This window comes from Strix uralensis, chromosome 14 (genome assembly GCF_047716275.1).
Source record: "Strix uralensis isolate ZFMK-TIS-50842 chromosome 14, bStrUra1, whole genome shotgun sequence".
Lineage (NCBI taxonomy): Eukaryota > Metazoa > Chordata > Aves > Strigiformes > Strigidae > Strix > Strix uralensis.
The window spans coordinates 23,096,160-23,121,369 of NC_133985.1; the positions used below are offsets into that span (position 1 = coordinate 23,096,160).

At 43.0% G+C, this 25,210-nt stretch overlaps 1 protein-coding gene and 1 non-coding gene across 5 annotated transcripts in view; one reads left to right on the forward strand and one right to left on the reverse strand.

The window, feature by feature from the left end:
• Positions 1 to 25,210, reverse strand: part of NR3C1 (nuclear receptor subfamily 3 group C member 1) — a 73,779-nt gene that overhangs the window by 42,947 nt on the left and 5,622 nt on the right. The gene's annotated exons all lie outside the window — the stretch shown is intronic.
• On the forward strand, positions 14,079 to 14,185 carry LOC141949990 (U6 spliceosomal RNA). The gene has a single exon (XR_012630898.1). It is a non-coding gene; the product is annotated as a U6 spliceosomal RNA (small nuclear RNA).

Genomic DNA, 25,210 nt, shown 5'->3' on the forward strand with positions numbered 1-25,210 from the left:
TAAGGCAGAATTCACTGCATGATGATTTTAGAAGAGGCTAGAGATCACCCTACTCACCACCTGAAGAAAACAGTGTTTAATTCCACTTTTAAAGACTATGTATTAGCCACCCAGGTCCTTACTTCCCTACAAAAGTCTAATTATAAAGGCTACTGACAAAACAGGTATTTCATCTGTTCTCCATATATTTCATGAAGCCAAACCATATAAAAATACTGCTTTTTGAGCTGCAGCTAGGAAGGGTTTCAAAGCACAGAAGGTGCTATAAGAACCTGCAAAGAGCATGCAAGAGACGAAAATCTGGCAGAGCCAAAGACAGAGGATAGGGAGGAAAAAAAAAAAGAAGGTTTTTCTGCCAATTCCTTCAAACATCTCTGTTACCTGTCAGATGAACAGTCAATCAATCAATCCTATCTTTTAAAAATATTTACATAAAGCAACGGGGGGAAGAAAAAAGATCCATTTCAATCAGACATTATTGAGAAGACCCCATTGTGGCACAACTTCCATTTGCATAAGTCCTAGCTTCATAATCAGCATTTTCAGTAATGAATACTACAGAAACAAAACAAAGCAGCATTCAAATTCCCATGGCGCACACAGGAACAAGCTTTTTACTCCAAATAATTTACTGTTATGGATTCAGATAGAGGAGCGCAGCACCTAAGACAAAGGCAGTGGACGCACTGACATTTCCTGCTCTGAGGGACACCCCAGCAGCGAGCAGCGCTCCTCAGCGCGTACCAGCACCCTGCTCCCGAGGGTGCTAAAGCAAGGTGTGCCAGGAGCCCTGGGCCATGGCCAAGAGAGCACCTGAACCTCTTGCTGCCCTCAGCACCAGTTGTCCAAGTCTGGCTTGGGTTTGTAAGTAAAGTCCATAACTGATACTTAAACATACTGACAGAGTTTAATAGAGAAGAGATGCTGACATTCAGAAAGTCTTAATTTTTCAAATAAAAAGCACATTATGGTGCTTTTCTTTTATCTAAACCGCAACATTCTGGTTTTAAATAAGTGTTTCTCCTATTGCAGTAACAATAACTTGCACCGTTAATGCATCTTCAAGAGACATCGATCAAATGGTTCTGCAAACTTCAACACTGTATGAGATTCTCTCTCACACAAAAGCTTATTTTACCCTTGTAAAGCTCTTCTCAGATTCACGGAGCTTCGGAGAAATTAATTCAATAACAAAACTTCTTTATGAAACAGGAAAGTGGTTAATCTTTGCTTATTTTTAACGGAGGTTGAGACCGAAGCAGCACAGCAGCTTCCAGACATGTCAACAAAACCTGAGAGCAGCTGGGATCAGCCTGGTTCTTCCAGCGCTGCTCGTGCTCAGGCCAGACTCTCAGTAGCCCCTGATTACAGGTAATTACCACAGGACTGTTTTTAGCGTGAAATAAATAACTGCATGATCAAAGACTCGCGTTATTTCCAGTTTGCACTAAAATATGTTAGGCTATATAGTCTTTGAAGTAAGGACCAAGCCCAGCATTTCTGTTATGTCACTTACATGTTCCATCTGAGAAACATTAAACAAAGGTCAAATTGACAAACAAGAAAGTTTGCTAATAGGAACAAACTGAACATTGATTGCACACTTAACTCTTTGTTTCAGTAAGCTCTTACAGCCTGTGGTTAAGCCCATGTTTAAAAAGGGATTCACTTTGCACAAGTTTATATGACTGTACACGCAGTGCCACTGCCGTTACACAACGAGGTGTCAGCTGTGAATCTGCGCTGCGCTGGCCCTTCCCGGGAGAAAAGGAGCCTCTCGTTTTTATGGAGCCATCCCACGGCACACATGGCATTTTTAGTTTTCGCCCTGCCTAGGGAAGCTGCCTCAATCTAATGTACTTGTGACAATGTAATAATGGGATCTAGTCGAGAGAGGCAAACCAGATTTTAAAGGTCAAAGTAATACCTGAATCGTGCAAGATGGACACAGTCTTCATGTTTCAGTGTCTCAAATGACTGATTTTTAAAATATAACTGAGATGGTATCATCAAATAAACCACCACCACAGAAAATGAAAAATAAAAATAACCAAGAACTAACACATCCTAAGAATAAAATTTTTAAAAAATAAAATTTAGGGTCTGAATTAATTTCACCTAACTTCAGGAACCAAAGGAGGTACTAATTTTAGAAGCATCACTACAATGAACACTCACCCAGTCAATACAGAGGGACACTTAACAGCAAAGAGTAATTCAAGCCTGTTTCTCTCTTCCACTGCCCAATGCACAAAACTGAACTTTAGGTAATTACGCTCTTCAATTTGAGACCTCAGCACACCTAAATATGGATGAGATTAACCAAGGCCTGAATATAAGTTATACTCAAATTGATATGAAGGAATTATTTTCTTAAGTTTCATATTTTCTTGTTTCTGATGCTGAATGCATAATCATTATAGATACAGCTTTTCCTACCCACAGTATAGATTTTCCTGTTAACCCCTATTCTGTTATTCAAGACATAAGAATTGATTCTCCAAGGTGTTGACCTACTGTCACTTCCCAGTGGCTTCTAAAGCTACAGACGCTGAGGTTTCCCCAGTTCCAGAAGAAAAACAAAGCAAACACTCTGAGAGAAATATACCAATTGTCTCTAACTGCTAACACTAAAATAACAAAACCACCAACTTCCATTATTTATGCTACTTCTCTGTATTTTGGAAGCTGTGGTGTTTCAAAATGCTTGGAACAGTCACAACTTAAACCATTTTTCCACTGTGACAATCCATAAAGAAATAACAAATAGAGCCAAAGGTCTGTAGTTTTTTCATCTTAGTTGTAGATGGCTTGAGTGAGGCCAAGAACTGGAGATAAGCAGGCCAGCCTTTTCAAGGAGAGAATGATAAGTGTTTCCCTGTATTGCTTATTCTTGCAATTTTAATCACAAGTCTTGCAGCATCTGGCACTTTTCCTTTAGCCCCGCTTAAGGGCTTACAATTGTGAGAATCTTTTTCCTCGGAAAATCTGTACTGAGCTGAAAAACGTATGCACCGAAGGGTTAAAAAAAGCAAGGCAGCAGTCCACTTGAGTATTTTCCAGCATCTCATGACGAAGTTGAGCCTCAAACCATGGCGCTGGTAGTGGTTTTAAGCTTTAAAAGAAAAACTTGAAATATTTCAAGGACTTTGATGAAGGAGGAAACAAATTCCATGGCTCCCTGCTAACAGGGTGTGAGAAATTCCAGCTCCTCACGACAGAGCCCGTTGTTAACGGACCGCAAGTGGTTAATGACCAGACTTGAGGGCATGTACATGTGGCCGTGTACACGTGCACACACCCTAGATATACGTGCAGGTATTTTCCAAACTGTGTGTTATGGGAATAGAACGCATTCAGATGCCTGAAGCCCTACGGAGATTACATATTGCAGAGCCTGGCAGAGGCCTAATTACAGCCTTAACTGCATCCAGTAACGTGTGTGCTCATCTTCAGCTTTCTTCCCCTGAAACCTCTAAAGACACAGAATAAACCAATCTTCACTTCTCTCCTACTGCAGTACCAGTAGCTTCCTTACCCTAGCTGGGAGTCACTTGAGAGCACTGTAAAGTCAGAAATAATGGAATTAATTCCTTTCAGACTGACTTTTCCTGTTCAACATTTTTTAATAAAGCCACCAAGCAAAAACCATAGTTTTATAAATATTACAGGGACTGTCATTTACACAAACCAAGGCCTTGAAAAGGCCAGCAAAACCACTAAGTAATCTTAACTTGATCGTGGAGACTGGAAACAGACTGGATATGCTTTGAAGTGTTGAAGTGTTAAAATGGAAAATTAGTAACGAGGAAAACCATTCAAAATACTCAAAACCAGTTTCTACCAAGTATTATTGTTTTCAAAAGCAGCCTTTAAATTCAGTCCTCAATTACAATGTGAAAAGAAAGTTTTCACACACAAGTTTACAGGAGAGCTTCCTCACACCCTTCTCAGTAAAATCAGCATTTTACTTCACATTTGTTTGAGGTAGCTGGAAGAGAAGGCAGCTCCTATAATCAATCTTCACTGTTCTAAAAATGTCCACTATTTTGATTTTCCGAGATACAGAATGCTGGGTCTCTTCCTTAGATTTCTAAAGCCTTGCCAGAAAGTCAGAAAGCGTGCCCGTTTGTCACTACCCAGCCGCTCGCTCCCTCACCATCCTCGCCGCCTGCCAGCGCGACCGCCCGCCTTCGCAGTCAGCTCCGCCACCCCCAAGAAGGCCAAACCTGCCCAGTAGTTGCCAGAAGTGCAACTGCTGTTACAATCCAGCATTACTGCAATGGAGATAGTCTGTTTTAAAATGGATATACACCTATGCAGATCATAGAAAGAGATAAAATGAAGTTGGAAGCAGGGTTCTATAGGTAAGTAAATTAACCACAGGAATACGTGTGTTGCTGTTTCAGCTGTATTGCCAAGGCATCCTCTGATTTCTTTTTGACCTCAAACTAAAGGCCAAGAAGAGAGATTACATCTCAGACTGCTGTTTAATAAACAATTACTGTAAAGTTCCCTGTAAAAGCAGATTTGCTTTAACATCCCAACAGTCATAATTCCTTGGTATATGTAACATCAGGTGAAAGGATGCCATTGAAATAACCTGCCCATATATTTATCCCAGACTGAAGAATGAATGCACTGGAATGAATAATATATACATTGTGTTGGTGCCTTTGAAAAAATCCTTTGCAGTTCAAAGAGAGCCACAACCATGAGCCTCAAACCATGTGCTGAGGCCTTCCTAGCATAAGTATTTTCTTTTGGAAGATGTGAGCATATTTTGAGGGGGGAAGGAAAGAGACACGGGAAAGGAGGCAAGTTTCCTGGCAGATCTTTAGCATAATTACACCAGCAAAAAGATCAATTACAGGCATTCATTCAGACTAATTATTCTCCAACTTACAGCATAGACATATTTAACTTAACATTACACAAATTAGATCACTCAAATATCGGAAGAAATCTAGCCACGCAAGTGCGAAACGCTGGGTTATCCTGGCCAGATGTGTCCTGGTACCTGGAGTGCTTCATTTAACGTTCTGAGTCACCTTCCCCTGACTTGTAGTTCAAAATATGCAGAAAATACTATTGTGAAAGGTGATTTTCCAAGTAGAGCAAGCTCTCGGTTTCAGGTACACGGAAGGCAAGCAGTGAGGCACTGGCCCCGAGGAGCTGTGCTCCCCCGGCACCTTCTACACTGAGACCGGCCAAGAGGCTGCGTGTGCCCGAGCACCTCCCTCTGCGGCAGGCACAGCTGCCACAAACAATGAATGTCTCAACTAGGGAAAGAAAATTAGTGTAACACCGCTCCACAGTTTAAAAAAAAAAAAAAAAAAAAAGATGAATTTCAAGACCAGCCACTTCCCCACCCAGCATTTGCAAGATTGTTTCTTGAAGGCTTCTAAGCAAAGGTCAAAAGCTCCCTTCCAAAATGCATACGAGCCAGTATCCGAGCAGCTCTGCTATCTTCCCCTGATTTTAATATTTAGGCCAGGAAAGCTATTTAATTGGGAAGAAAAAAAAGTTTTATTTTTTCTATTTGAAAGGAAAGGAAATGACCAAGTAAAAAGGCATTCTTCTGAGCCTGAATGCAAGTCACAAGTTGCAGGATAGCTGGAGGCCAGCTGGCGCGCGGCCCATTTACAGTAAGTTGTTTACTTGTTGTCTAACCGCTGATAACTATGGAGAGTGGATCCACGAATCCAAAAAAGAACTTTTCTGTGCAGAAAGGAAGGAAGAACAAAGCAAACAATGATAAAAATATTCACCACCGATGGCTATTACAGTCCCTTCTGAATCAGTACAGCTTTTTTTTTTTTAAATATGATTAAAAAAATTTAATGTAGAATTAAAACCCTTATGTATCAAATGAGGCAAAAACATTTAGACAGAAGCAGGAACTGTATTATTAAAGAGAAACAACGATGCCATGCACGTGTTCCCCATTTAAAACTCTAGCTTTCAGGGCTCTGTGCTCCTTGAGCAAGTAAAGTACAAAGCGTGTGCAAAACTGGAGAAGATGTGCACGTCACAGACAGTTAATTCTTTCTAAGAGCTCTCAGTTATTTAAGTTTAACCTTGTGATTAAAGAGAAAAAAACTGCTGACGGGTGTTCGTAAATATTCCAAATGCCAAAAGGCAAGTAGAACTGACCATACACGCAATGCCTTCATGGCTGTTTTACTGAACACGAAGTCCTGGCGTCGCAGCGTCACCCAGGGCCTGCACGTGCCGTCCCGCGCCGCGCTCCCTCCCAACCAGCGAGCAGCAGCCCAAGGGCTGTCCACGCAGCTCCTCCTCCCTTCTTCTAGCATAAAGCGGACAAAGCTTTGGGGTCTGAGCCATGCACTGACCCTGTAGGCACCGGGGTAGTGGCTGCTGCTCCAACGTGCCCTAAGGACTCTTTTGGGAAGAGCAGCCGTGGAAGCGTCCTGGGGACGGGCACTCTCTGCCCACGGCGACCGACAGCTCAAACCAGCGACCCATCCCGCTGGTCTCAAGGCAAACGCAGAGTTACTGTGTAAAACCACCGCACATTCAAAAACATATATTACCAACGTATGGATATTCTGTTGATAAGCCTAAAAGGCATCACAGATACAAGAGCCAGTGAGTAGAGGTTTGATCCTGACTCTGTTACTCATTCACAGAACAGCAGGTGCTGCCGTGCTGAGTCCACATCTGCATTTGATGTCAGTCAGCACACCCTGATCCCACTCCTGTGGCTGCAGCCAGGGACCACGGCTTGCTGCAGAGGTGGTAAGGAGCTGACAGGCGATATCCACTTAGATATCCTCTTGCTTTAGATGGACAGCTACAAAAATCAGTTTGTTGCAGAAGCTGACTTTATTCTAAACCATCTTTCATAACAAGACACTCTAATCTTGTCCCACATGCTGGGACTGACCAACAGACTTCAAACCCATGACTCAAAATGTTTGTCTTACATTTGCATGTCTACACTGAGACAAAACTGGCATGTTACTTCTCTAAATAATAGTATCAAATATCACCTTTCTATATGTACCTTCTAATCTAATTCAATATCAATTTCGTTCTGAAAATTTTAAAATGTACTTGCAGATAGTTTCAGTAACTGCCAGTTGGTGATACAATGGAGACAAGCATCACTAGGACAGGAACAAAATAGTTTTCACTGGCCAAAATACTTCATCAAGTGAATTCCAACAGGTAACAAAAAAGATGCCAAGACAAGAGGAAGAGGTCAAGCTGGATGCCTCAATATGCGCCAGCTCAGAACAACAGATACTAAATCCAGAAGTACAGGGAGCAGAAAGGTTTTGGTTCAAGCCCAGGAGGTGACCCCGGGACGGGCTGTCGCCCGCAGCGGCTGGGTGGTTGATCAGCAGCAGGTCCAGAGACCCAGCGGAGAGTTTATACACAGAATGGCTGCTTGGTTCCTTATTATTTGCATTTATGCATAAATAAGAGACACAGGAAGTTGAATATGCAAAAATTATGTTGTCTGAATGCTCAATATAGCTCTAACTTTCTGAATTAACGATCACCGTAATTTTTAAAAATCTAAGGTTGGTCTTCTACGAGAATTCCCTGCATCCCACCGAGGACTCACCTGCCTGCATGCCTGGCAGAACAGAAATCATGTACAACTCGTGGTATGGGTCCATTTCCCCACAGTTACCAACTTAATTTCTTCTCCCCTTCCTCCATCAAATCATTATATTTTTGTCTTGACCTTAAAATACTGGCCGATACACACCTGGATCATACCTCCTAACAACGTTTTTTTCTCCCCATTATCTGTGCTGCTACCAACAGGCAAATTCAGGTTGAGAAACACACATGCCCTGTACCAAACCCACTTTCAAAGACCTTCTGAAGGCCAGTGCAAGAAAGGATTTATTAGAAATATATTTATCTAGTTTTCATGAGTGCATAAAACCAGCTACAATTAATCTCAATTTCCATTTGTCTTTCTCAGCAGTACCACGAGGATGAAAAATACAGAACTTTAGTCATCTTCTAAATGTGGCTGAACTCATCAATGGTAAAGACGTCTAAAAGATCACCATCTGTAAGGAACAGCAATATCCTTTTGCAAGTATATGTATATATTTTTACATTTTTCTGCACCTTTGTTTATTCATACTATTTTTATGTCAATAGCTTCCAGAAGGATTAAAAAAGCACTGAACTAAATAAAGTATTCCCCCGCCTGCAAAAGGTACAGTGTACATATACATCGAGAGTGATCTTGTCTTCACTGTGTCGCCGATAATACAAAAAGGAAGCAGAGACTTGACTAACTCATAGATCCAAACCAAAAGGTGAATGTGTCAATGTTAATGAGTGTTACAAAATTACAACCAAAGAGTTGATTCAGATTTTTGAGATGCAGGATGGCAATAACTATAGGAACCCTCCCAAATGTCAACATTTCAGTGGACGTGATGCTACAAAAGTATTAATAAAAGCAGATGACAACAGACACCTGCAGAAGAGGACAGTAATACTGTTCCCCAGTTTACAATCATCTCATTCAGCAACGTAAATAGAAAATAATGGAGACGCGTGAACATGAACACCTACTGCTGGAGAAGGCAAAAGAAATTCAGATGCACAGACCGGGGGCTGTGAAAAGAAGGATCTCAGGTAGTCCCGGGCAGTGAGAAAGGTAAAACCAGCTCTTCCTCGAGAAACTGCTGTACAAAGTGCAGGTACACAGCTTTGTTTTTACATTTTATGAACAAATTGTGACATATTACAGTAAAGACTGCTCAAAGACTAACTTAAAAAAATTCGAAACTACTACTTGACTGAGCTCCAGAAGTAAGAGCAAGAGAGCAAAGCAGCACTCACGGGAGTGAAGCAGCAGCCAGTGAGGGCGCTGCCATCAGCTGCCCCCAGCCTGGTCTCATTTACTGCATGAAAAGTTCTTCAAAACACAAGCTGCAAACGCTGCTAATTCTCCTTTTAACAGCAACGTCTACCAGCACAACGTCTAGTCAGCTTGTTTGTATTATTCTTAACTTTTCACATGTTATGTAAGGTAAGTCCAAGCAATTAATACTTTGCAGTACCTGCATGATGACTCTTTCCGCTTAGAAAGAATTAGGAAAAACCCTCAGGGAAGAAATACACCAAGAATTTGCAACGCCATTCCCTGCTTCTGCATCAAGAACGGCTTTACTCACCAAAATTACAGTTCTGGGAAAACTGTTACAGATTCATCATCATGGGAAACGTACAGAAGTAACGCAAGGGACCGCACACGAGGAGCCGTGGGCAGAGGGGCCTGGCCAGTCCTCTCCATCAGCGCCAGGAAGGGAAGGACGAGTCAGGATCCCATGGCAACACGCTGCTGCCGACCTGCCCGACAGCACCGACTGCCCCTCCAGACCCCAGCCAAGCCCTTTTCCAACCACACACAACTGTACAACTGCAATGAGTACAAGCTCCTTCCCAACAGCCAATTTTCTCACCTTGCAGAACCCCCAGATTTAATGAATCTTCAAAACTAGGAGTTTACAGTACCAGAAAGCATTGTTAACAAAGGAACAAATATAATCATGCCTGAGCACTGAGTTCTATCCTTTGGTATTAGAAAATAAATATAAATAAATTACTGGAATGGCTAAAACATTGCCAATTTCTAAGTTTTCTTGGATGACAATATATGCTGTATTTGTAGAAAATACTTCTAAGCTTTACATTTAGATTTGTAAAAATTTGTATTAATTCTATTAAATTTATATTTATTCTAATACTATACGAGCATTGCAGTTAAGTTGGAGAGAAAGCAGCGGTGTAAGTGAAAAGAATTTTGATTTTTGCAAAGCTGGGGGTCTGACTGCTTTTGGTGGCGTGTCTGTGGCAGCGGCACAGGACTCAGAACAACGTTCCGCAGCGCCGCTACAGCAATCTGAAGTGTGTGTGTGTGGGGACACACAACAGGAACAGCTTGGGAAAACTACTGACAATAGATATGACAGAGTAACCTATCTTTATAATAGAAGATTTTAATTTCTTAGATGTCTTTGGAACTGACTACTGTGTGGAACAAGTGAAGGATAGCTTTCAAGCATGTAGGAATTTCCCCAGGCAGCAGTTTGAATAGCCTGCTTCCTGTTACCTAGATTTATTTGCAATTTTAAAGATAAAATGAAGTATAAAATTTAATACGTGGGGTGGGGGGAACACACTCACATGTGAATATACCATTATTAATGACAAGGGAAAAAAAAACCCTGCTGTGCAGGAAGACATCACTACAACCCCCACAGATTGCACTAATTCTTAGCACTGTCGTACGCTGCATTCTCTTTGCTGACACTTTTCCCCTCATTTTGTCTGTTTAGCTTGTTGACTTTTGGGGACGATTTCTTAAGCACTGGAGACAAACACATCCGACAAAAATCTTCTTGTTACAAATTAAAAACTTATCCAACCCTCCTCCTGAACAAGCAGCCTGGAATGGATGAGCACAGCGCTGGGGATGCGAGCACACCAAGGCTCCAAAGCACAACCAGAGGCCATTCCCTTCATCCTTCTTGGTAATAAAACCCCTGGTTTACCTCTTGGGCTGCTGTTGCAGACTGAGCTAAGGATTTCATGCAACCATCAGTGCCAACCCTGAACCCCTTCCCGAGTCCCAGCTGCCAGCTCCGAGCTGTATATGCAACATACAGATAATATTCCCCAGACACAGAACCTTACATTCTCTAGGCAGAGGCTCCCCGCCGGCTCGCTGTGCTTGCAGAGAGCTTTCTACCCTGCACTCAACTACCCAAAATAGCTTCGTATCAGCTAACCCAGAAACCTCCTCACACGCTCCCTTTTCAGGCCCTGTCTCGGCACTGACCCGCAGGGAACCAGGCAGTCGACTTCTCCTCCTGAAAAGCAACTGCTAAATCCTACCCTTCGCTTCCTATTCTCTAACCAGCTCTCAAGCCCACAAAAGAGCCACTCTTCCAGTTCCATGACAACTTGGGCTTTTTTGTTGGTTTCTTTCTTTTTAAATGGCCTCTGGCAAGGAAGCATTGTCAAAGACTTAAAAGGAAATAAATAAATATTCAAATATATTCAGGTCAATTGGATTTCCCCTGTCCACAGGCTCACTGACAGCCTCACAGAAACCCAGGACGTCGGATGAGGCGGTGTTTTCCTTCCAGGAGCAAGGACGGCTCTTTCCCAAGAGACTCCCGGGCCCAGTGACCTTACGGCTTTACAATCCACCACCTTGCCAAGGGCAGAAGTCAGACTGACTCATTCACAGCGCTCCAGGTCCCGCAGAGCCACATTTTTAACGGGAGGGACACCGGGAGCCCCCCTGTGCCCCACGTCCCTCCGCTGCCCCCCACGTCGAGCACCTCTCACAAGGCACGTCACAAATCCCTGGTTTTAATCCCTCTCAATTTGCTATTTAGAGTTGAAATTACATCTTTTATGGGATTTTTGTTCACCATGTTTGTGATTTTCTCCATTTTAAAATGGTGATTTTAAATTTTTTTATTTTTTATTTTTTTAAATTAAATCAAGCTACTTGGAGCTATCAGTGCACCACAAAGTGATACATTTCTGGTATTCAGTTTTGTTAGCCAGTCTCCGAGCTCTTTACGGGTTTCTCAGTGGTGGTGCTGCCTCTTTAGGTTTTGGCTTTTGGGGGGGGCTTTGTTTAAGCCAATTGCCCCATTCACATGTAGTTCCCTCTTTTGCAATTGTCTGCACGCTGGACTGGGCTCACTCTCCACCAGCAGTGCCGAACTCCGCAGCCTTGTGAGGGCTACCTCAAAGCAGCCCTTGCACCAGGACCCTCTTTAGCCAGCTCACGGCATCACTTGAGAGCACCACCTCTCCTCGCTGCACCACACACAGGCCTTCAGGACACCTCGAGCAAGCAGCACCAAGCACGGCCGTGCCACCTCCAGCATGGAGCGATGCAGCTGGTGACGTAACACTGGGGTAAGACGGCTGTATCCGTACGGACCGAAACTTCCCAGACATACCGAGCAACCCGTGTGCCTGTGGACCCCTCCACAGTCTGTGGAAGGCTGTTAACCTCCCAATTCCATAAATATCCCGACACAGTTCACTGTTTAGTTATGGGGTTTCTTACAATATGATGGCAAATCATCATTGCTGAACCACCAGATTTTAAACACACGATCTGGAAGAAAAATCTACCTTACAATTAGCACCCAACCGACAGGCAGCATTTAGTAAGCACATTATCTGTGTTTAGAAAGGATACCCCGAAGTTACAAGTAGTCGTATGTGGCACCCAACCACCTTTTGCATCCCCAAGGGTTTTTAATACAGATATTTTGAATACACAACCAAATCCAAAAATCTGTCCCCATTCTGCAGAAGAAATGCTGTCCTGTGACAGTGGCTTCTACCAGAGCGCGGACACACCCCGTAATGCTCAGACCACGTTTTCAGAGATACTATTTCAACTTCCAATGCTCGAACAAGGAGTTACGCCATCTGCACAAAAGCAGAACCATTACAAACAGCTTCAAGTAGGAAAAACAGGAGTGAGCAAAAAGCTTTGTTGCATTCATTTCCCTTTTTTCATACAGAACCTAGAAAGAGACTCCCTGATCCAAACAAGGAGCCCAAGTTTGCTCTTAAACAAAGAGTGGGTCAAAAGAATAGGCATCCCCCTCAAGCCAACAGCAGTAACAATTTAGGAAATAAACATCTTTGTGATTGTTGAAATAGGATGTTTTGAATAAAATTTGGAATTGCAGTTTTGCCATCTCTTTCCAGGAAGTTTTAGGACGTCCCTTGTCAGGTATGTGTTCTGCTTCATTTTTAAATGAGGACGGCAGTTTAAGACATCCATGCCTTGAAACGCTGCATACAGGAAGGCAGCGTTGGTAGCACTTACGAATGCTTGGAAAGATTCAAAGAGCTAAATGCTGCATTTCCTTTAAAGCTCTTCCTCGGTTTATAGGCTGGGGTCAGCCAGGAATAGAAACACAAGTCACTTCCTCCCTCCCCGCTGGTATGCTGCGCAACTTCACCATATAGTTTTGATCTGCAAGATGGAACAAACTAAGTCACAAAATCAAGCGGACTATTAGCAATATTCCAACCTCCTAATTGTTATTTAATAAAATATCAGACTTTCCAACCTTTAACGTCTTAAAAGAGTCTCTAAAGAAGGATCTTTAAAGTGATAAAATAGGTCCAATCTCATTCGTCAAACCAGTCGCTCTGGTTGGAAAGTAGCTGTCAAATATCTAGCGTGACTAAGAATATAATCTTGCAGGCATCCTAATATTAACTGCTTGCTTAAATAAAAAATAAAAAAAGAACGCTCTGCTACTCAAAATAAAGAATTCCGAGCATTCGGATTTTTACATTTACATTTTATACGAGGAGTTTTAGCACTAAATTTCATTTTTATTAAATCATGCACATAACTTGCAAATAACCTGGCACTTCATTTGAACAGACTTGTCTTCTCCAACTATGGAAAGCTAATTCATTACAAAACTTGTTAGATTGGTTTTGTTAAAACTGAAGGTGTCAGAATAGCTTCCTTGTCACTTTAGAAAATGGCAGATGCGTGGGGCTTAGTAGAAATACATGTTCGGGAAGGGCAGAATTCATAAAGCTATATGCAAATGAAACCAAGGGACCTACACACAGACCAGGACTCAGATTTTAGAAAAGATTACTTCCCACTGAAATCAGTGTGGTCAAACGACCTTTAAGAAGCCTGGTCTGGTCTGTAACAAAGTAGAACAGGTCAGAGAAGATGCTTTTTCTGAAATATGTATTGAAGTAGCAGCTGTCTTGTCTATAGACAGCACCAAGGGAGACTCTAGTCGTGATAGAGGATCTCTTCCATACTTTGTGCTACTTCAAATAATAGAGAGGGAACATACAATTTAATGTTCATTTTGCTTTTAAACCTTTTAAGTTTATCAGCACCATTTGGTCAAAGCAAGTAACACAAAAAGCATTACAAGTCCCCCCATTCCTTCCAAAAGGGATTATATAATTTATAAAATTAATAGGCAAAAAAGACATACTCTTCTCAAAAAAGACATAATCGCTGTATCATTCCTATTTTAGTAGACATACTGCCGAAGCGAGCACATCTACTAAAATTGGAAGGATACAGAGAAGACTAGCAAGGCCCCTGCGCGGGGATGGCACGCAAACTGGCCAAGGGTTCCATACGAGGTTCCTGCTGTAGGAATTCCTGTAACATGCAACTCAAATCCCAGGTTACAACCATTTAAAGGTATTTCCATTATAATCTCCAGCCCTGGTCTCTCTGGACCAGACCTTCGGGTTTAACACTGCCGCAAACTCCTCCCCTTGCCCCTGCTCCGGCTTGGGCGCACCCACAGCCCGCCGTCCCAGCCACAGTCTCTCCAGGGAGATACCTGCTGCGGCACGGACTTGTCCATGGCCACACACTTTGATATGCTCCAGCACAACCTCGTGCACAGCCGCTGATGCTCCGAGGTGTACCTGCTGCAGCGTGGACTCTTCCTCAGGCCACAACCCCTTCAGAGGCACAGACACGGCCACAACCCCTTCAGAGGCTTCAGGATGTACCTGCTCTGGCATGGCCTTATCCACGGCCACAGACCCTTCACAGGGGGTCCTGCTCCCACGTGGACTCATCCACAGGTCACGGGCCCTTCGACTCCAGCTCTCCCTGGAGCTCCAGCCTGCCCAGTGCAGCAGCACAGAACACAGCGATGCTCTGGCCACCCCCCAGCCCAGGCACATGGCCACTGCCGTTATCAGAACACGCCCAGGCACGGCAGAGCCAGACGATAAGCAGTACAGCAAGCAGTGAAAGTGAAAAGCAGTCACTAATGAGCACCAGACTCTAATATACAGTACAGCAAGCAAGCCCCATGGCAAGCACAGGAGCCTGCCAATTAATAGCTAAACAGCTGTAACAGCTATAAATTCGATCTAGCACGTTCCAATCAAATCTGTCATTATCTTGAACCCTTTGAGCCCCACACTGGGCACCAAAAAGGATTGTCGTGGTTTAACCCCGGTCAGCAACTAAGCACCGCACAGCTGCTAGCTCACCCTCCCCCAGTGGGATGAGGGAGAGAAGCGGAAGAGTAAAAGTGAGAAAACTTGTGGGTTGAGATAAAGACAGTTTAATAGGTAAAGCAACAGCCGCGCACACAAGCAAAGCAAAGCAAGGGATCCATTCACCCCCCCCCATGGGCAGGCGGGTGCTCAGCGTCCCCAGGACAGCCGGGCTCTGTCACGCGCAACGCTGACTTGGGGACACAAACACCATGACTCCAAACATCCCGCCCTTCCTCCTCCTTTCCCCAGCTCCATGTGCTGAGCAGGACGCCACAGGGTCTGGGACACCCTTGGGTCAGTTGGGGTCAGCTGTCCTGGCTGTGTCCCCCCCAAATCCCTGTGTACCCCCAGCCCCCCCAAGGCAGAAGAGCCCTTGGCTCTGTGTGCGTTGCTCAGCAGTAAGGAAAACATCAATACTGTTTTCAGCACAGATCCAGAACACAGCCCCATACTGGCTTGGCTACTCTGAAGAAAATTAACTCTATCCCAGCCAAAACCAGCATACATTCTTTACAAATTTGATTTTAATCTACATTTGAAAATTGCAGTAAGGTAGCGAAAACAAACTTGCTTAATTTATTTTCAAGTGAGTGTAACATACTACCTTTCTTTCTTTATATTTTATTCCATTTTAAACCACTCTTTTCATAGCAAGTATCTCTTCAATACAATAATTTAGCATATTCATAAGACCTAATCCTACTGAGCTAAATGAAAACACAGTAATTTCTTTTACTGAATTTCAAGAATTAAGAAAAAGTGGTGCAGCCCTTCAGCCTCATCATAGTTGTTTTCCTCTGGAATCTACCAGAGGTGATCATTGAAATAAATAAGTGAAAACAGCATACTAAAAATAATTCACTAATAGCTCTTTAGAATTTCCTCATCAAGATTTTAACATTTTAAAAGTTAAAATTTGATAACAGTTTTTTGCGTTCATGAGAATAACTGTTACACTGAGGTGAATCAGTTTCTAGTGGTACTTACGGCCAAAAAAAGCTGGTTTCTTGAGGCTATTTTAAACGATCCCCCAGCTTTCAGATATAACTCAGGACAGTCTTTACTTCTCTATCTCCTGTTTCATGAGCACACGTTCTGACCCCCAGCCCCGCTCCTTCACAACCCTGCTGTTTCCCCGAGGCGGGGGTGTGCATCACGTACCGCCCAGGGCTGCGCCCGTCGGCCTCTCCACACCGTGACAGGCTGTGTAAGCACCTAAGGCCCTAGATGTTTGCAAAGGAAGTCCCAACAGCATATGTCTGTTCTTCCCACTTTCAGTTTCTTTTTGAATACATGAGGTGCAGCCCCATATATTACATAATTCAATTACCCTCCGTATTTGATTTTCACTTGTGCTATAGAAGGACAGCACGGCTACCCCAGGAACTTCTGGGTGTACAAGCGGTGCAGACCTGCAGCTTGATGTGAGCTGTATGAAACGGAAGCACCTCGCCGGGCAGCGCCGGCCCTGACACCTACTCACAGGACTCTCACCAGCAACGCGCCAGCAAGTGTCAACCTCTACGTAGCTTCTCTGTAAGGCCATGATACTAAAGCCTGCAGTAGATTTAAAAGCCTGCGGTGAGTAAGGCCGCTACACTGGACAGGAGGAGATTTCTGTTTGGTGCAAGTCGCGTGTCACCACGTGTCACCACGAAGCACGTCAGGATGGTTTGCAAGCTGCATTTCCTACAAGGTACAATGACAGAACAGGCTGGGATTGAGGGTCCCCAAAGGCCCCTCCAATCCCATCATTAGCGTTACTGCAACTGCTTACAAATATATTCTCCCCCCTCTTCCTCTTCCAGCTATCAGCTTACGTATTCGGCGTCTGCATTACCTGGCTTCCACAAACTGCCCATCCCTGCCTGAGACGCCAGCACCTGCCCCAAGGAGAGGGCTCCTTCGCCTGCTGCCAGCTCCCTCTGCTCCCGCGACCTGCGCCAACTGCTTTCATCCAACTCACCTGTTGATTTAATCTTTAAGTAAAGTTTTTCCCACTCATTAAAGACCAATTATAAGGAATTCTAGCATCCAGAAAGAATCTGAACTGGCCGTTTCATAGGCAGTCTGCTATTATCTCAATAAACATTTATCATCTTACTACAATTAAACTGTGAAGTGAAATTCCATACTTCTTCACTCATCTCCAGCATCCAAAAGCTTTTCTGGATACCAAGTCCAGGATCTCTAACTTTGAAAATGTTTTTAAATGCCTCTTTTCAGATAAGGCTGTTTTTCTTAAATATTTTATATCGGCTTATACTCTGATCTACTCCAAGTTTTAAGAGAACCAAGATGCAGAGTTCTTTAAAAACAAGTCTAATTATATCTACATCACCCTCATACTGGGACAATGCACTTCATTGTCTAGCGATTCATATAGCAGAAATTCAACAGGCAAAACAAACCATCAAAGTACCTGGCAGCAAAAGTAACCCATGAAAAATATCTGCGAGAGAACAGCCAGGTAATATGCAAACTGAAATCAGGACATGAAGCTACAGAGTGTGCAAAGTGTTGGTTTTTTTAAGTTAACATGCATCGGTTGCATTCTTGCATAACTGATCCACATGTGTGCATGCAGCACATGTATGTTTTCAGCACCGATTTATTAAAAACCTTTAGCCAACGGCTTTAAGGTAACAGAAAATTCTTAGAAACAAAAATAAGCAAGGGGAAAACATACACAGGTACACATCAATACATAACGTGCCTATGGAGTAGATGTGTTGATTTACAATATATTGTTACCGATTTACATCATCTGATCAAGTGAAAAGCTACAGAAAAACTGTGTGTTTTATTTACAATAGCACATTATAACCGTATTCATACACACACCTCATTTTTAAGTGGTATGACAGATCACACAATGCCTTCCTGACAACACATCGATTTAACAGTCAACCTCCTTCAAAGCCGTGCCCTGTGTCCCAGCTCTTAAAAGCGTCAGTGAATGAACGAGGACACATTAAGGACTGCTTAGGAGAGCAGCAGAGACCCAGGCCGCAGCACGGCCTGCGGAGGTCCAGCAGCACACCACGCTCCACGTGCCACCAGAAACACCCCAAGCGTGACTCCTGCTTTGCGGAGAGGCTCCGCCGTGAAGCAACCGCCATGTGCAGCGCTTGACGTGTTCTGGCAGCGCTCTCCTGGCGGAGCTCCCCGTCCACACGAAGCCCTACCAGACCCTATTACTACATCATTACATACGATCGCACACACACCAGGCAAGCAGGTTCTCCAAGCGATGACAACAAAAATAAACTGCATCAGCTGCTCTTTTCTGTCACAGACACCAGACTCTCAGCTCAGGAGAGACCGGCATGCAGCAGAGCCGCTCTTCTGAAGCTTAGCAACAAAAAACATGAAGAACCCCAGAACTTCACACTCGTGCTCTGAAAAGCAGGTTATGACGGCACGGGAAGGCATGGTTTAGAGACACAGCATGCAGGTTTAGAGAACTCCCAGATGTGCTGAAGCCCAAAGCAAGGCCAGACGCCCACACGCCCCAAGCAGCACTGTCCTCTTCAAACATCCAGCTGGGAAGGAAGAGAGCGAACGAAGGCCTCTCCTGTCATACACAATTCACACAGCGGGAAAGGAGCCGTAAAATGGCTGGAGAATTCTCATCCAAGACCAAAAACTCATTTTCAAAAAATTTCACAGAACTTCCAACCACAGACGTCCTGTTTTCACGCCCTTCTCACGCCACCAGAGAGACGCAGCCAAGCTACTGCCTGCCCACTTGTGAACAAAAAGGCCATCCACCTTCAACCTCCTCTTCTCAACAAGTACTTCCAGGAGAAGTGGGTATTCAAATACTCAGTGACAGGAACACACCCTAGCAAACCCCAAAACACCACGCCCCACGCTCCAAGTTTCTAATACAAGACAAGGCAGAAGTCCCCGGCGCAGCCAGAAGCCCACCACAGCAGATCCTTTAGACAAGGACCATGACAGCACTTCTCACGGCTCTCTTGAGAGACTGACAATCAAAGCATCGGATCTCAGATCCTCCAAAATAAAACCAAACCAAAGAAAACCAACTGCAAAGCTATAAAATCACTTCCATTATTTGCTTATTTGAATAAACTGCATACTTCATTGATACTCATTTACTTACTCTTACCTGACAGTACAGCAAGTTTCCCGAGTTTCCCAGGTAGTATTTTGAGGTAAACTACTCATTTGTGACCTGATTTTTTTTTTTTTAAAAGAAAACTAGCATCCTTTATGTACTTAAAATTTAGTTATGCAAATGAAAGCAACCGGAAATATGAAGTATCTGAATAAAGCAAGAGTAAGTTGTGCCCTGCTGCTCAGAACTTTCATATTAAATCTTGTGTGACTGTGATGCATAAATATGTTCATGATCTCCAGCTGTTTTCTGACACACCGTAACTGTACAAACCTATTACAAATAGTATGAAGAACGCATTACTGTAAAATCTAATATGAAACTCAGTTTCTTAACTAAATTACAGTAGTAGTGAATTGAATTCAAGACAGACATTATTACTATATTGGAAGTCCTTCCCCAACAGCATTTTGCCTTTGCAATCTCAGGAAAATTGAGATATTTGATCAAAAAGTGGAAGTTGCATATAACATCACATCTCCACAACAAAATATTAGCAGTTGGATATTAATTCTCAAAGTGCATCAGAATTATAATTTTCTAGGAAGACTTAACATGGAGTGAAAGCTCTATAGGTGCAGATGGAATACAGAGTTTTAGTGATAACCAGTTGATATGGACTATACTAAGAATGCAGCTGGCTGGTAGAGAAGTGTACTCCACAGAAGGTGTCAAACGACTTCTGAGGAGCACGATTTCCTCCAGAAATCCACACAATTGTAGTGATTATTGATTTAAGGAACCATTATTATAAAACTCTACATGATATCCTGGATAAGTAACACTGTGTCCTGGAATCTAAACTTAAGTCTCACATAAGCGCAGCGAGAAAAACCGACATCATCTGCATTACAAAATCGAAGCGGAGGTGCTCGCCAGCATTACCTCTGCCTGAGCAGGAGCTGGGGAAGCTGCAGTTACACCTCACTGCTACTGCCAAAACGCACCTCTGGGACACGTGAAGTGGCCATGTGATAAATCCAGCGGTGCGGGCCACAGAAGGAGAAGGGATGTGCTTTTGCAACAGTACATATAGTTCTATTTCAAGCAATGCAGGGCTCAGCTCGCACGCAGGAAGACATCGTTTCAGCCAGGAAAATACTTCTGGCAGAAAACGTCACGGTCGAGGTTAGTGTAAGCTGAATCAGGTAAGGACGTAGGAGGCATGTGCACAACATTACACCTTCTTTGTAGTGAAGATGAGGTAAGAAGAAAAACCTTCAGGAGTGACAAAGTAATTACACTGAATTGTTTTCCCAACCCAACACACTACTTCTGGAAGCACAATTACTCACCTCTCCAGTAACTACCATAATTCAAGATGCTGGGCTTGCGACGCACAGGGGACAACCCGCACCTCCTCGCACTTCTGCCGCGAGGTAGCAAGACTTGCACGTCCACAGCCTTTCAGTTTCCTTTTAATTAAGTCTGAGACACTTAAGTGCTCCACCACACGGATGGCGCACGCTCTGTGCAGGTTACCCTCTGCTTAGATTCCTTTGCAGGTGACCAGCAAAGCTGTAGTCACCATTTCTCTCCCCTCACATATGGACAACGTTAACTCATTTTTGCATTTTGTTTTTTTCCTGCATATATTTGAAACTAGTTGATGTCAAGTCAGTGCCAAGACAATGAGCTGAACTTTTTTTTTCTTTCTTTCTTTTTTTGTGTGTCATCTGTTCCAGCTGTATTGGTTCACTTCTGTCCCGTGGGGATGAGGCCATCCACTGACAGTATCTGCCCAGTATTTCCAGAACCCAGCATTAAGAACAGGATTAACTCCTGGTCTACAAGTGTCTTGGTTATTCAAGCAAGGGCTGTATTATAAGTGGATATCATACTATAGTGAATCAGGCAGAAAACCGCTGTGATGGGAACATGAATAATCTGTACATGCAACAATGCAATACATTAATACTTCAGTAAATAAGATTAAAATCTGTGTATACTGCCAGACTCTGGGAGACAAAGACTATAAAACCAAAGAGAGCTTAACAGAACAAGCTCCCCGGGTCTGCTGCGCCGCACACTGTACAGCTCAATATTCTTCCCAGAAACTGCTGCACACACACTTGTTTCTGTGTTTCTAAGAACAGTTAGAAGTTGATCATTTTATGAACACATTTTAAAGTTCATTTCTGTACGCCAGCGGCGACACGCTTTCAGTTATTTTAATAGCACAAACCCAAGATAATTGTAACTACAGCTCTGCAAAGTGTTTCCCACTGCTTATAACTTGGACTGAAAACAGGGTTTTATTGATATGTTATTTGTCTCAAGAATAATGACACTGGAACCATTTGCAGAATGCCTACGTTATGCTACACCAGCACACCGGTGGTAGGACACCTGCTTAGGCAGTCCCCATCTACCCCAGAAAATGAATGGAGATATAACTGTGTCTTACAGAACTCCACAAGCAAGGGTTCTGTGAGGAGAAGAGTTACTACCAAGAAACGTATGTTCATTTTCTCCCAGGCAAATTTCCGAGTGCTGAGTTGCTCTCCTCTTGTAAGGCTTGTGAAGTTTCTGATCACAACACCCAGTGGCACGGGAACAAATGCTTCTCAGGCCAGTGGTAAAGAGCTTTAACAAAATGGCCTCAGAAAAAGGCTCCAAATCACATTTTGCACTGAAGTGCCAACACTGGATCCCTCATTTGCTCCAAGAAGCACTCCAAAGAGACTCAGAAGCCACACACTACTAAAAAAATTTTAAAAATAAATCTATTAGCTTCTTTTTGTGACCAGCTTACAATAAGAGGACAATGAGTTAAAAGTTTGCTTTCTTGACTGAATATTGTAGATCAATAAAGAACAAAATATAAAGGAGCGTGGCTAAAACTTTTGTGACCAACATATCAGAGGAGTCAAACTAGTCAGTACAGGATCGATCCCACTGAACTACATCTTACGAATGAGGCAGCGAAGAGTTGTAAAGGTATCCTCACTTGAGCCCAAAGCCATGCTGGTGGGAGCCTTTCCCATCACACTCCAGACTAACTGCAGAGTTTTGATCACTAGAACAACAGTATCTGCCCTGGAAATGCAACTAGGTCAAGCATATGCACAGGTGAAGAGTGCTTGTGGCCAGAGATGCTGAATCTGGTGTGGAAATGAGAGAAACAACAGATCTAATTTTGCAAAGCGTAACAAACGTAAACAGTCAAACTTTGGTACGAGCGTGACATCCAAGACAGCAGTGCCAGGTTCTTCCTCTGATTTTCACTACCTGAGGTTAGGCAACATTTAAAAAAAACAGAAGAATTAAAACAATAGAGAAAGCTCCCAAAGGCCCACTTGCTAGGTGGTGGCAATAAAAGGGAACCTAGGAAGACAGAAGGCCTTGGTAACCTCTTAAAACATAAAAAATAATTCCCATTTGCAGTTACATATATGTATAGAATAGTTACCACTTCTTCATTTCCAGAATGAGCAGTAACAGTCAAAGTAAGAGGGGACGTTTGCATCTCCAAGACAATTTGCTTTTACACAGTAAACAGACGATGTAGGAGTTGTATAATACATATATTTCACATTTGTGAGAAGACTCATGAGTAGAGATGCTTCAACTGTAGTTTTGCTTTCACTGCAGAAGAGCACAATGGGGTTCAACCATCATTTAAGATGGATAAAAAAAAATACGTAATGGGCAACAAAAACCAATGTTTTGTAAGTTAAAACTAGGTCTAAAATAGAGATCATTTTAGGGGGAAATAAATTAGCAGAAATTAACAATTTGGGTTGGACTCCCAAAAACCTACTCAGCTATCAGCTAGCTGAATGGATCAGCTAAAATTGGAAAAAGTGGATTACATCTTACATGACCGATCATTTATCTAGCTCTCTTTTCGTAGCGCCTTACAGCACACGCTGCAGGACATTCCTGATTCATCCCTTTCTGCCAAAACAATTAGATTTTTTGTCGTGTATTTCCAAGACTCAAAACCCAAGTACAGTATTACATTAAGCTGACAAATCACAACATAGACTATCGAAACCCTGAGCACTCCCTCCAAATAACAGGTCTGTTTTTTATATCAAAATAGAATTATTAAAAAAGACTCATTTCCAAATGTACCATACATTATATACTGCTGAGTCAGACAACATTTGAAGTACTACATCCAACCGTGCCAAGCCACAGGCCTTGGCCAAAAGCCAAGCTGAAACAATGCAGTAAGACAAACGGACAACTGACCTTTAACCATTTCTAGCAAACTTTTTTCCCCCCTTCCTTCCCAAGAAGAATCCCCATTAAAGAGTGACAGCAGAAAGGTAACTGCTCCTGAAAGCAAGGCTCTGGACTGTGACCGATCAGCAAAACTTCTTCCCCCTTCCAGATTCTCCTCCTCTTTCATGGCTTCTCTTAGCTCTTGTCCTTTCTTAAACTTCCTTAATGATCCTTATCCCCCACCACAAGCTTAAGTACTAGGAATGATTTCAAATGTAATAAGAGAAGCCGTAACACTGCCAGTGGGGCCCAGTTCTTGTAAATTCTGGCTGCAGGCTAAGAGAAAAGGCACATAGAAACCCCTGCGTCGCTGTGTTGTTTCTCATCGTCCTTCACTCCCCCCACAACAAGCCACATCTCCAGGAACTCAGAGGAATTAAAAAGGTTGAGCGATGGATTTAATGTATATACCACGCAAGAGTCCTACAAGTGTGTGTTGCTAAAATAATTTCCTTGAATTTTAACAGTTTTCACCGGTGTAATAAATCACAAATAATATCCCATCAGAGACAGGCACCATCAAACCCCCTAATTCTTCAGTGAAGCGTTTACCAAATGCTTCCAGCCTGTTTCACTCCTCTTCCAGATGCTGCCTCACTTCTTCTGTTAAAGAAAATCTAAGGCAAGTTTTCTCAGTTAGCTTACTTTTTTCCTCCCTCTGATTCTATGCACCTTCCCCTTCGGTCGCTCCACTGCGATCGCTCGGCAGCTCGCTCGCTCCGAGGGGACACCTCGCCAAGGCAACCCTGAACGAAGCCGTCCTGCCCTCTTCGGAGTTTCGCTGCTGCTCAGGGAGATTTTGAGCGTTAGCTGCCGAAACGCCGAGCTGCAGCTCCAAGTGCTGCACACCAGCACAAGCACTGGCAGGCTCTTCTACAACCCCGAGATACCGACAGTAATTTATTGACTATTGCCGATTCCTTCACATCGAACAAATTTCGGAATTTGTTTGTATTCTGCTTATTAACTTCAGAATAACTCCTACCACTCATAGGAAAATTGATTAGCTTTCTCAGTCCTGATTATCACTTGTCTCATTAAAGGCAGCACGCTGTGCTATCCTTAGAAGCAAAATCACTCAAAAATTGCATGACACCAATTCAAGACTGCGTGTCTATAAAGAGACATTACATGCTTTCCGTTAAAACGGACAGATTAAACGCCAGGGCAGAACTGCAGCTTTTCTTTGCATATGTTTCGTATATAATTAATGTTGTGAATACTCAAATAATTGTACCAACACCAAGAAATATCTCCTATTGGAGATTAAAGTTTAGCAGTTCTGAACTCTCAAAATCCCAGCCTTCACCTCAATCAGTACTAAAAGAAAAAAGACCACAGGAACCTGGCAAGAGAGTCCTTCCTTTGTTTCTAGAACAAATGCCAATTTTGTTAAGTCTTCTGTAAGACAAACAAACAAATCCACAATACATCACCTTAAACTAACCCAGTTTAGACCAAATATTTCTGACAAGGTTCAGGAAGAAAGAGAATTCTTGCTTCAAATTCAGGATACATTAGTATCTCAGGCATTTTAAAAAGGAGATGGAGTGGCCTCTATTTTATGGAAAAAAAAAATAAATAAAGCAAACCCAAGCAACACTGTTTTTAGAATCGGACTTTGTAGTTTTAGTGTGTAAAAATCCTCGGGAAGTAAGAAGAACTTCCACAAAGGCTAGAAATAATGAATTTTTATGCAAAGCTCAACGAGAGGCTGCCCTAAACTTCTTTACACATTCCTTAAATTAAGAAAAAAAATTCCATTAT